The sequence below is a fragment of the Dromiciops gliroides genome, chromosome 4 (genome assembly GCF_019393635.1).
Source record: "Dromiciops gliroides isolate mDroGli1 chromosome 4, mDroGli1.pri, whole genome shotgun sequence".
Lineage (NCBI taxonomy): Eukaryota > Metazoa > Chordata > Mammalia > Microbiotheria > Microbiotheriidae > Dromiciops > Dromiciops gliroides.
Genome location: NC_057864.1, coordinates 136,837,881 through 136,852,146, shown reverse-complemented (window position 1 = coordinate 136,852,146; position 14,266 = coordinate 136,837,881).

Sequence of the window (14,266 nt, the reverse complement as noted above, 5' to 3'; positions counted from 1 at the left end):
CATCCCCCACTAGTAGTGACTAGAGGAATTGGGTGAGGGGTGGCTACGGATCCCTCTTCAGAACACAAAGGCCGAAGCCACACCCAAACTTATCTCCCCAGAATAAGGGAGACCAGAATGAAGGGTAGGAATCCCAAGCTAGCTCAGTCTGATTTGGTTCCTCTAGGCCTTATCTGTCCTCTGGTTTAGTTTCTCAAGGAGAAGATTCCTCGGTGTGCCCCAGAGAAATTCTGGGGTGCTCTGCGCCCCATGACACTTCCTTTCTTCCTTCCTTTCTTCCTTCCTTTCTTCCTTCTTTCCTTCCTTCCTTCTTTCCTTCCTTCCTTCCTTCCTTCCTTCCTTCCTTCCTTCCTTCCTTCCTTCCTTCCTTCCTTCCTTCCTTCCTTCCTTCCTTCCTTCCAACATTATAAGGATATTAATGGAAAACACACTGGTTGGACATTGCTTATCCCTTATTCCTTGCCATATGGTCAGTCCATTTTCTTTTTAATTTATACATTATCCATTAAATCTTTTTCTCTAGCTTTCTTAATAATTCATTATTTGAAGTAAGTTGCAGTCTGTTCACAACCACCATTGCTCTCTAGGTGATACTTATTTTCAGTTCTTTGGAGACTATAGTATTTCGTGACCTAGAGTCATAAAAGAACACTGGAAAACTATTGATATTAAAGTTATGGGCTTTTAAGTCAGGTATAAGTTTGGAATCATTGAAAGAACAATTCTCCAAAAACAATCCAGATCATTCTCCTCTCAATTCTGGGCCTTGTTCAATTCTGGGCCCAATTCAATTCTGGGCTCATTATGCACGTGCTAGGTAAATGTCAGCTTTTCTTATTATAGTCCTTTCCTGGCACTTACAATCCAGTTGGAAAGACCTGACATACCAAGAGAGAAATAAAAAGAGATGATCACCACTTGTGGGTAGCTAGGATGTTGATAAAGAACAATGTGGAAAGGGGGCAAGGTAAAACTGCTCGTTTTTTATCTTGTTTCTATTTTTTTCTGCCAGAAGAATGATCTTTGAATTGGAAAGTACAGAAGAAGAAAAACATGGCTGAGGGAGTTAGGGTAGAAGGATAGGTAGATAGGTAGAGGGAATAGCGATAGAGCAATTTGATGTTCTTCATAAATTCATCCCTACTTCTGGGGGGTACTGAAAGAACTAGCAGATGAGATTTATTAGGTTGCTATCAGCACTCTTTGAAATATCACGGACAAGAGAGGTACTGAAGAATTGAAGAATAGCACGTATCTGCATTTTTTAAAAAAGGAAGGTAGGGGTAGCTAGGTGGTGCAGTGGATAGAGCATCAGCCCTGGAGTCAGGAGTACTTGAGTTCAAATCCGGCCTCAGACACTTAACACTTACTAGCTGTGTGACCTTGGGCAAGTCACTTAACCCCAACTGCCTCACTAAAAAAAAAAAAAAAGGAAGGTAGCAGATTCTGCAAAATCTATGTCATTGAGTTTAACTTTCATTCCCTGCAACGTTCTAAAATATATTATTAAAGTAATGAGAAATGAATATCTAGAAAAAAGTAGCAATCACAAAAAGTCTGCATGACTTCAATGAAAATTCTTTTTATTAAAGGCTATTAGTTGACAACAACCAGTTGGTATAGAACACAGGATGGAGTCAGAAAGACACAAGTTCAAATCTTGCCTCAGACACTTAGCTATGTTGTTGTTGTTCATCCTTCATTTTTTTGGAAGATGACCAATAACATCAGGGTGATGTCTTGACTTGTGAGTGAATTGGATTTAAGTAGGGCAAAGTTGCACAGTCATCGGCCTCACTCTCTCTTCCAGAGTTGCCAAAGTTCAGTGGCAAGACAAAAGTCAGGAAGACTGACTATGGCCCAAGATGCAGTGGATGACCTTGGCTTCTTCTATGTCTGACTGAGCTCTAAGTTCTCCACAGGCCCCACTTTAGCTATCTTCATGGCCAAGTTGTTCTCATCCACCCATTCTTCTAGAGGAAGTCTTCACATGCTTGGAGTAGATACCCCCCCCCAACTTGCCAATAGATTTGAGAGCTCTTGGTTAGCCTCAATGTGGTTTAGCCTGTCTACTGAAATGGGGGCTGCTACAGCTTCTTGGGGCGACAGGTAAGAGTTGGGTGAAGGTGAACACCAAAGGTGGGCAAGCACCCCTGAAATGAGCTCAGCAAGCCTTCACACCAGAGGTGCTAGTTCTCCTGAATACTCCCTACACCTCTTTCATCTGTCAATGATGATTATAGTAGCATACATTCACAGGGCTGTTGTGAGGATTAAATGAGATTAGTTTTGCAAGACTTAAAGCACCGTATAAATGCTTACTATCATCATTTATTAAACACCTTGTTGGTAACAGGAAGTGAATTAAGTGCTAGGGATACACAAACCAAACTGAGAAACTCTCTTCCCTCAAGGAGCCATTTAGAGCAGTTCTTGCAAAACTCAGAGATTGTAGGAATGTTGTAGGTATCATTTACCTAGGTTCTAATGAGGAATCTGAAAAAGAAAAGTCTTTCTTGCAATTCTTATGGATAAGATGGAAAGATAGTAGGCTACAGAATTGTACAGTTATTTGTATTTGGAACTGGTTGAATGTCCAGACCTTCCTTCCAAGTTGATATGATTATTTTTTTAGCTTAACAGTATTTCCCCCCCAATTACATGCAAAGATAGTTTTCAACATTCATTTTTTGAATTCCAAATTTTTCTCCCTCACTCCCTTCCCTTCCCCTTCCCCAAGACAGAAAGTAATCTGATATAGTTTATAGGCTACAATCATGTTAAGGATATTACAGTTAGTCATGCTATGAAAGAAAAATCAGAACAAAAGGGGAAAAGCACAAGAAAGAAAAAGCAAAAAAAGTGAAAAAAAGTATGCCTCAATCTGCATTCAGACTCCATGGTTCTTTCTCTGGATGTAGATAGTATTTTCCATCATGAGACTTTTAGAATTGTCTTAGATCATTGTATTGATGAGAACAGTTAAGTCTATCACAATTGATCATCACACAATATTGCTGTTACTGTGTACAATGACCTCCTGGTTCTGCTCACTTCACTCAGCATCAGTTCATGTAAGTCCAGGTTTTTTCTGAAATCCACTTGCTCATCATTTCTTATAGCATATTAGTATTCCATTACATTCATATATCACACAAATTGATATGATTCTTTAGAAGATCTCCAAGATAATGCTGGTTAACATTTTTATCAACAATTTAGATAGAAGGAATGAGCATTTATAGAGCACTGACTATATGCCAGGTACTGTACTAAGTGCTTTTCCAAATATTACTTCATTTGAATCTCACAACAACCCTGGGAGGTTGAGGTAAATAGAAGCTAAATAACTTGCCCATCATTGTAAGTAAGTATCTGAAACTGGATTTGAATTCAGGACTTCCTGCAGTGCTCTGTCCACTGTGCCACTAGCTGCCTCTCTAAGACAGGTAGAGACACAGCTAGACTACATAGACAACATCTCTAGGCTCCACATTTTATGAAGAGAATTAATAATCTGGAGAATGTCCAGAGAAGAAGGACCAGAATAATGAAGGGTATGGAGATCATGCCGTTTTCAGGCTGAAGAAAATGGGGACATTCGGCCTGGAGAAGAAAATACTTGGAAGAGGGAAGGAAGAGAGCTGACATTATAGCTGTCTTCAAGTTTTTGAAGGGTTGTTGGGTGCAAGAAAGGTCACCTTTTGTCCAGTTCTAGAGGGCAGAATTAGGAAAAATTCATAGAAGTTTCAAAGAGAGAAATTTAGTCTTAATATGTGAGCAAACACCCTAATCATTGGAGCTGTCCAAATGGAAGGTGCTGCTTCTGGAGGTAGTGAGTTTCCCCTTACTGAAGGTCTTTAAAGATTAGATGACCATTTTTCATATATGTTACCACAGTGCCAGGCCCATAGTAGATGCTTAATGAACACTTATTTGTTTATCATTGTTTGTTTCAGGAACCAGTTTTGCATTACCAAAAATGTTGCAAGTATTTAAATGTAAACAAGACTGCTCTCCCTTTTCTATTCTGGGCTCTGCATCTTGTCCATCTGGACTATCTGTTGAAAGTATAATGTGCGGTAATCAATAGAGCCTTGGCCTTGGAGTTAGGAAGACTTAGGATCAGCTCCTGCCTCAGACTTTTACTAGCTGGGTGACCCTGGGTAACTCCCTTAACCTATCAGTTTTCTCATCTATAAGATGAGTGGTTTGCACTGTCACTTTGATGGTTTCTTCTAGTTCCAAATCTGTTATCCCATGATGGAATAATTTAAAAAGTTCTCCATCCAATTGCATATCATAGACTAGTTAACAGGAATTATTTATTCCATTTTGTATACATGTAAATGATTTGGCTAAGCCCTTTTGAGTGGATGTGAATCTCATTAAAGAGAATGTAAAATGTTCCTGGGCTTGCTCATCTGCAAATAAGCACACGTGAAGGAATTCACTATCTACAGGGAATCCCTGTTCCATTTACATTCTGCACTAGAGCCTATCTGTGACAGTAGTGAATACACCTGTGGGGAACATAGATCTTTCCCTTTTATGTCTCACTTGGTGCTGATAATCAGTCTTTCTCTTTACTCATTTCCCCTCTTTTGGTGCCCAAAGTTGTTTGTTTTGTTTTTTAAATTAGGTCAGTCTGGAGATGGTATAGTTTTAACATGAAATTTAATTGGATTAAATATAAAGTTCTACACTGGAGTATAAAAAACCATCATGTAGAAAAGACTTGAAGTTTTTAGTGAATTGCAAGGTCAATAAAATTAATTGGCATGACATTTCAATGAAGAAAGCTAACAAGATCTTAGGCTGCATTAGTAGAAGTGTCCTCTCCAGTATGATAGAGGTGATAGTTTCACTATAGTCTGACAAAGTCATAGTATACGTGAGGGTCCAGTTCTGCATACCACATTTTAAGAGGAATGTTGACAAAGTGTCTTATAGAGAGGAGGGTGATCAGGATGAGAAGGCTGTATAACATATCATACAGAGATTAATTGAAGGAACTCAGGTTGTCTACCATGAAGAAAAGAAGTTGAGAGAATTACATAATAGTTGTCTTCTAATATTTGAAGGATTGTAATGCAAAAGGATTATTCTTATTCTTATTTTATTCTTATTTTTTGCAAGGTAATGGGGGTTAAGTGACTTGCCCAGGGTTACACAGCTGGTAAGTATCAAGTGTCTGAGGCTGGATTTGAACTCCTCCTGAATCCAGGGCTGCTGCTTTATCCACTGTGCCACCTAGCTGTCCCTAAAGGATTATTCTTGTTTTATTTGGTCACAGAAGGCAGAATGATGGGAGCAAGTTATAGAAAAGCAGATTTTTGTCTTGTTGTGATCTAAAATATCCTAATAGGGGGCAGCTAGGTGGCACAGTGGATAAAGCACCAGCCCTGGATTCAGGAGGAGTTCAAATCTGGCCTCAGACACCTGACACTTAATAACTGTGACCCTGGGCAAATCACTTAATCCCAATTACTCAGGAAAAAAAAGAAAAAATATCCTAACAACTAGAACTGTCCACAAGTGAAATGGACTAATTTGAATGGTAGTGGGTTTCTCATCACTGGAGTCTTTAAACACAGACAGGATTATATTTATGCTGTATGCTGCAGGAGGAATTCCTGTTCCATTACAGGTTGGACCTGAGCCCCTAAAGTAGCTCCCTTTTAATGCAGAAATTATATTATTGTTAAGGGCTAAAATTCTAGCTAGTCTGTCTAAAATATCTAATGAGTGGTCGCCAATAAATTATAAGCTTTAGCAAGAGTAAGATTTTTAAGCATTTATTAAGGAGAATAAGAATTTGGTAAAGAGAGAAAGGCCTAGATTCCTATCTATTAAAGGGAGAGCCCATTTCTAGCTCCACTCTCCACCAGAGTCCAAAGGAAAAAGAGTGAGACCGAGCACCAGTCTCTTCCTTCCTCCTCCCACTAGCCTGTGTCACTTCCTGACGCCAAAGAAAAGACTCCTGGTCTTGCCCTCAAAGACCTTTGCTTCATGGGCGGAACTCTTCTACAGTAAGTCTCCAGCAGGTGGCGTCATTCCAATCATTACATTATTGATGGGATGCATATGAAGAGTGAGAACTGAGGAATAGCAATAGAAGATGACCCTCTGGTTTGGAGCCTGGATGACTAGAAGAATGATGATGTCATTAGTAGAGGTGGTTGGACCAGATGACCTCCTCTAAGGCCCTTACAGAGCTAAATCTATGATCTATTCTTTCACTGTATGATCTTAGATGAGTTTATTCCAATTTCTCCAGCCTCAGTTTCTTCTTTTGTAAACCACAGAGATTCATGTCTACAAGTTTTATTGGAACTATGATTTCAGTTTTTGTTTCTGTTTTCCTGAAGGAATATTAAATGGCACATAATCCAAATGAACTGCTGTCTTTCTAGTCATTCTTAGGTTATGAATGTTTCTATGAGAATCCAAACAATACAATTGTTAGAAGAATCATCTCATCATTTGTTTTTAATCTTATACCATTCTATAATGTTAGTCTGCTGTGAAGCATCTACAAATGTATTTCATGATAATAAAGAAGAGAACTATCTTTATTTTAGTCATTTCTTTAGATATTGTCCCTATGTGTAGGATTCAGTTAGCAGAGGACAAAAAAATTAAATTCATTATTTTCTCTCACATATGAGGAGCCTGGATATTCATTTCATAAATTACCAGGGGAAAAGAGACAGTCAACATATCTGACTCCTTATTGTTTAGGGTTATTATACCTGTAACGAAATGAACCTGTCTGGAAAAAGACCTTTTATGGTACAAAGACTATACTTACCATATGCAATAAAACTTAGATAAATTGGGATGCTTGGGAAATGGGGTGTTCTACTTAACAGAATGTTTTATTAATTGAAGATTAATTAGAAACTTCCACTTCTTCCAAATCCTATCTTTGAAAATATTTCCAAAGCTTACCTGCATACCTTTCTGCCCAAGCAAGTAGCATTTCATATATTTGACATTAGGATAGAACACAGTATATCCTCTGAAAGTTGTTCCATCACTTTAATTCCTGATCTCATTTTGTCCTCTTCTGACTAGATTATTTTTCCTAAAATTTAATGCCAAAATGAGGCCCCAAAACAATTAGTTGAAAGTTCTGGCTAGTGTGGTATATGGGAAGAGTCCTAGATCTGGATACAGAATGCCTGGTGTTAGAACCAGGGCATGATGCGAGACCAAGAAAGATGGATCAAGAAGTTTGGTGCTGGAGATTTATGAAAGGGGAATTCCTATTTTCACACTTTGAAACTGTCACGGGGAAATTGGTTGTGGTGGGTCCTTAGGTATTCCTCTTAAAAAAATTACACCCTCTTGCACACAAATCCAATTAGAATAAAATCATCTTTTATTTAGGTGCTAGAGAAAGCTCTCTTGATTAAAGAGAGAAGTCAAGGCTTCTCTCAAGGGGAGATGGTTCAGAGACATGATTCTCTGAGATACCTATCTCCTCAAACAGAAGAAAGACAAAAGCTTTTATAGATGGTAGATGGGGTGATCGGATGGGATGACCACCTGACAATGGAAAGTTCCCTTTGGGGATGGGGAAAGGCTTGAATGAGAGGTGGTGGTCTGGACTTCTGGAGTTATCTCTGTCCTCTGGTGCTGATCAGGCAGCAGCCATGCCTAATAGGCTTATCTCTCTTACTTGTTTGGTGTGTCTGTCCTGATAGTTTAGCTTCTCAAGGAGAGTTACCCCAGACCCATGTCCTTTAGTGTAGCTGGCCAGTTTAAACTTTAATAGTCCCAAATTCCATGATATGCCCCAACCCCATAACAGAAACCCTGTGAGGAACCAGAAAGGAAATTTCTTACTCCCAGATCTTTGGCACTGTGAAATGGTCAGCATAAGAAACTGTTTTATTAAATGAAATGACATCAATCTTGGACCTTTCCATTCAACTTTTTCATATATATTATAGTCTCCCCCATTATAAGGTGAGCTTCTTGAAAGCAGGGATTGTCTTATTTTTCTGTTTTTATCCCAAGTATTCAGCACAGTCCTTTGCCCAAGGTAAGTGTTTAACAAATGCTTCATTCATTCATTCACACAAAAATATCCATAGCATGTGAAGAGAATGGTTAGAAATTGCTCAGGAATTATGTTATGAAGATCTAGCATTGTGGTAAGAATATTGGAGCAGTGAATGGAAATGTAGAAAGAATAAAAGACTGTTAAAGATTACAACTGGGAAATAACTTATGTGAAGAGGATATCAGTGAATTTAAACAACAGAGTGATGGAGCTAGTAAGGTTTCTCATGTTTCCATGAAAATCCAAACAATAGAATTATTAGAAGAATCATCTCATCATCTGCTTTTAATATCATACCATTCCATACTTCTAGTCTGCTGTGAAGCAGCTGCAAATGTATTTAACAATACTAAAAAAGAGACCTATCTTTGTTATAAACATTTCTTCAGATACTGTCATATATATAGGGTTCAGTTAGCAGAGAATAAAAACTTAAATTCATTATTTTCTCTCACATATGAGGAGCCTGTATATCAATTTCATAAATTTCAAGAGGAAAGGAGACCTCCAACATATCTGACTCCTTATTGTTCAGGGTTATTAAAGCTGTAATGAAATGAACCTGTTTGGACACACCTAGGAATATTTGTTTTATTTAGGGAGCTAGGTGGCTCACTGGGTAGAACACTGGACCTGAAGTCAGGAAGACCTAGGTTCAAATACCTCAGATACTAACTAGCTATTTGGCCCTGGGAAAGTCACTTAATCCTGTTTGCCTCAGTTTCCTCATCTCCAAGAAAATCTCACATGGGGTTATGAAGATTCAGACACTACTGAAATGAATGAAAAAACAACACTAACAAAAGGAATTTTATAAACACATTTTATTGTGTAAAGCCTTTGTGGTGTGGAGCTTAAGCTCTCCCAGTGCATCTGTACTAGTATGAGAAGGGCCGTGTATTGGGGTAGGGTCCCTCACTCCAATGCAGTAAAGTACCCATCAAGGGATAAGCTACGATGAAAAGCTGCATGATCAGATTTTGTCTCCTAAAGCATATTTGAATTATGTTCTGAGATTTTCTCAGCTCTGTTTCAGGAAAGGACTCTCTGTGGGAAGGAAGGGATGGGTCAGATGAGAACAGGGTGACTTTGGATTTACAGCATATGTTACTCCTGGGTTGGAATCCCAGTGTCACTTATTGCCTATGTGATCTGGGGCAGTTCACCCATCTCTTCTCTGAGCCTCGGTTTTCTCAAGCATTAAAATAAGAGGACTGAACTACACAAGATGATCCCCTAGGTTTCTGCAAGTCCAAAATCCTATAATTCTTCTTTGATTTCTAGTTGATTAAGGATTTTCTGTACTTTAATGTCTCTCTCTCGGAGGTCTATCAAAGCAGTTGAGACAATTAAAACTTTAGATGTAGACCAGGCTCATGAAATCCTTCAGAAATATAAAGGCAGTTTCTGTGCCAAAGTTTTAAAATGCTTATGAAACAAAAATCCTTTTAAAAAATCATGTGTTGGGTATAGAACCTAATGCACAATACATATATGTATGAGGTATATTTCATGTATTTGTGTGTGTGCATGTATGCAGAGATTTGGATAAGGAGAGGGAGAGAAAGAAATCATTGAACAAACAGTAGAAAGGACAGAAAGAAGAAATGCCATAATCTATTAAAAATGAGCAGCTTCTATTTAAGATATGGGTGCAGCTTCACTGAAATGTGATAAACCACAGCTGTCTTGTCATTTTCAATTTTTCCAAAGGTATTTTATTGCCTCCCTCAGCATTTCTTTTTCTTTTTTTGCTTGTTCTTCTAGGTTTTGTTAGCAAGAAAGGAAGGCAAAAGTGATTATGCACTGGACATACAAACACATAACCCTATGTTCTCCCTGTTGTTGTTGGAGTCTCTAGGGTTCACCATGTGGGATTCCATAGCTTTGACCTTTTCATGCTATATTTATAAGCCACCCAAAAGCCAGTTGAGAAATGAAAAATTCACATGAACTGCCAGATGTTCTGACTGGGTAACACCAAACAGCCATTGTTTAGTTGACCTTTCTGCTGAATTGGCTTCCTTGATGTTGCAAAGCCCTAGTCTGAGAATCTCAGAGTCTGCTCAAATGATTCTGAATTCCTTTGCTTGTGGGTATTTGCCAAACTTCATTAAAGATCATGTTAGCAGACTTCTACTATATGAAAACTTCTTTTAATAGAAAGTTTTGTCATTTTATGACTTCATTCTTCTTATCCAGGATGACCAATGAAGTCATAATCTGCATGACAGACAAGTATATCTTAGGGTTATCTGGGAAAGTCTGAAGTCCTAAGACAGCTAGCTATTTTTTTTCAAGTGCATTGAACAAACATTTGGCCACCTGGTTTTTAACTTGTGCCAAAAAGAATTTTGATGAGTCCCAAAGTTCTATATTCAACATTTTGCTCTTTGAATGTTTCATGTGATAGGCAACCTGCTTTGATTGCTCTATCATAATGAAATACTTTGGTTTCTGTTATCCTGTCCTGCTTACCCTCCATGACTTAGGACTTTAAGAATAGAAAGTTGGAGGGGGCCAGGGAAACATCCCTGTCTATCAATAACTTCCTAGAGTATTTGTTACCCTAGTACATAGTCTTCATGTAAATGTTCTAGATGCCCCCAAGGCCTCATAGAAAAGGAATGGAAAACCAGACTCTAAATGCCTCCAAGGCCCCATTGAAAGGGAATGAAAAACAAGAAACAGACAGTAGACAACATGAATTTTTAAGGCTGTATTAGTTTTTTTGTTTTGGGTTTTTTGTTGGTTGGTTTTTTTACTTTAGGAGCATGAAACAGGGTTAGTGGGAAGAGCACTGGATTTGGAATCAAAGGATCCAAATGTTTGACCTGAATTCAAATATTGGCTTGGCTACTAGCTATTTGTATCAACTTAGGTAAGCTATTTAATTTGGGGGGTCCTCAGTTTTTTTTCTTCTTTCTTTCTTTTTTTTTTTTTTTGGTGAGGCAATTGGGGTTAAGTGACTTACCCAAGGTCACACAGCTAGTTAATGTTAAGTGTCTGAGGCTGGATTTGAACTCAGGTCTTCCTGACTCCAGGGCCGGTGCTCTATCCACTGCGTCACCTAGCTGCCCCAGTCCTTAGTTTTTTCATTTGTAAAGTGAAAGGGGTATACTAGATGAACTTTTAAGGTGACCTCCAGCTCTAAATCTCTAATTCTTTGAAACCAGGAAGATCTCCCCTTTGAGAAGGAAGAGGCAGGAATCTGGGACAGGCAAAGAATAATTATGTACTGTTGACCTGGAAATTAATGAAACAATCAATATAGGAGAAATAGGCCTTTAATAGGGGCAGAGGAGCTATAGCTTGGAGTATAGCAAAACAAGATGTTAGGAATGCCGGAAGATGGGGACTGAGGACAAGGTTTATATGGGGTAACAGAACAGAGGGAACCATGAGACTGCCCTTGGGAAAAGTAAGTTTGTCACAGATAGAAACTACTTACTGTAAATGAACCTTTTTATATAATAACCTAAATTCCAGGAAGTAAGCTTAGGAATCTCTGAGAGGGGATAGTTTGTTTGGGGGAGATCCATAAGTCAATCAAGAGTCTGGAATTGACAAAGATTGGTTAGCTCCAGACAATTCACTGGCCTGTGTGAGAAAATAATGGGGTTCTATGAGACCCAGCGAGCCTGGCCAGACCTTTCTTAAGGCCAGCCCATAGTCAGGAGAATTTCAAAGGAAATATGGTTGGACCTTGGACTGTGAATAGGGATTAAAACCACACCTACCTGAAGGCTTTTTGACATCAGCATGCACTGTGCCCAACTACCCTCAAATCCAGTAAACCAATAGATTTGAATGATGCTAGCCAATTAACTTTGAAGAATGTGTAAGGGTGGGCTATCCTACAGCCCACAGGAAGTTTACAGAGTCACATGCTCTCTTAGTGCTGGAACTTGGAGGGAACAGATGCAGCCCACTATGGCTCCCCACTATCTCTCTTTCTTAACTTTCTGAGCCATGTGCTCTATCTCTTTACTAATATCTAATATGCTTTAATAAATGCTTAATGCCCCCAAACTGGTGCAGTAGCCTCTAATTTCTAAGCAGCAATATATTAGAACCCCAGCTAAGTTTCCATAAAACTTGGGATAGTAATAGGGCGATCCCATATAATTTTAATCACCACACCTGGGAATGGGGAATAGGTGGGGATCAGTCAGTTCTCATTAAATTGTCTTTTTCAGTACCATGGAATATAACATGCTGGACTTGGAATCAGGATATAGGTTCAAATTTCATAATAGCTATGCTACTATGGGCAAGTTATTTAACTTCTCTGGGCCTTAGTAAACTCCTTGAGGGCAGGGACTGTCTGGCTTTCTTTTGTATTCCATTGCTTAGCACAGTGCCAGGCACATAGTAGATAATTTTTTTAAAAAAGAAATAAATTTATTATAAATTATATTAATATAAATTATAAATTAAATTATAAATTTATTATAAATTTATTTATTTAGAATTGCCCTCAAGTTACACGTAGAAACAAATTTTCACATTGATTTTTTTAAAACATTGTGTTCCAAATTCTCTTCCTCCCTCCTTCCCCAACTCTCCCTAAGAAATCAAGCAATTCAATGTAAGTTATACATGTGCAGTCATGGAAGACATCTCCACATTAATCAGGTTGTGAAAGAAAACAGACAAAATAACTTTAGAAAGAGGAACTAACAAAAAAATTTATACTTCAATCTGTATTCAGATACTATCAGTTCTTTCTCTGTAGATGGATTGCATTTTTCATAAGTCCTTCTGATAGCATCCTGTTTATCATGTCTGATAAAGGAATATATTTTTTTCTGTTTAGAATTTTATTTTCCAGATTACATGTAAAAGCAAATTTTGACATCAATTTTTAAAAACTTTGTGTTCCAACTTCACTTCCTTCCTCCCTCCCCACCCCAACCCCCAAGAACTCAGGCAATTCAATATAAGTTATACATGAGTAGTCATGCAAAACATCTCCACGTTAGCTAGATTGTGAGAGAAAACAGACAAAAACTAAACTTCAGATTAAGGAATTATAAACAAAAATTATGCTTCAATCTGTTTTCAGATACCATCAGTTCTTTCGCTGCAGATGGATTGCAATTTTCATAAGTCCTTCGGAGTTATATTGAATCATTGCATTGCTGAAAATAATCACGTCCTTCACAGCAGATCATCTTGTACTGTATACAAAATAACAGCAATAGTGTATTTCACTCTGCTTCAATTCATGTAGGTGTTTCCAGGATTTTCTGATTGCATCCTATTTATCAAAACTTTTATATAGTACCTTAAACTTGACAAAGAATTTACTTCACAATAGCCCAGCAAAATAAGTACCATTTGTTTTGCCATTATAATCAATCGTCATAACTGTTTCCCTCCAACCTATTCCCTTCCCATGATGTTTACTCTATTTTCTATCTTCTTTTACCCTACTCCTCCTCAAAAGTGTTTTGCTTCTGACTGCCTCTTCCCCCACTCTGCCCTCCCTTCTTTCACTCTTTCCTTCTTATCCCCTTCCCCTCCTACTTTCATGCAGGATTAGATAGATTACTCCACCCAATTGGGTGTGTAGCACATAGAAGATTCTTAATATTTATTTGTTGATTGAAGAAGGGGTTGGACTTGTTGACTTCTATGGTACCTTCCAGCTCTCAGTCTATGATCCTATGATTCTCTGTGCAGGAAGAAAAAGAAAAGTTTTTCCTACAAATTTAATCCTATATGTATGATTATAACTCTTGTATACTTTATATTTTTATTCTGAACTTAGAAAACACCAAAGGAAATCAGCATTTTAATATATAATATAGAACAGAAAAAGAAGATTGTACATGAAACTGTTCATTTATTATATATAGCTTGCTGTTTTCTTTTACATCTATAAATTTAACATGTAATTTACAAAGCTGTCCTGCTTGTCTTTTTTTCTGACTTTCCTTCTATTAATTTTTTAAATGTCTCAATTATTCTTTCTTTTTTCTTCCTTTTTTTGCACAAATCTGTTATGACCCTCTCACCTCCTCTACACCCCAAAAGAAAACCCTTATAATAAATATTCATAGCCAAGCCAAAAAAATCCTATATTTTAAAATAAATTTTCTTTTAAAAATATATATATTTAATTAACATTAACAAACATGACTTTTTTAATATTCAAAGATTGTGCAGAGAAAGAGAGAGGGAAAA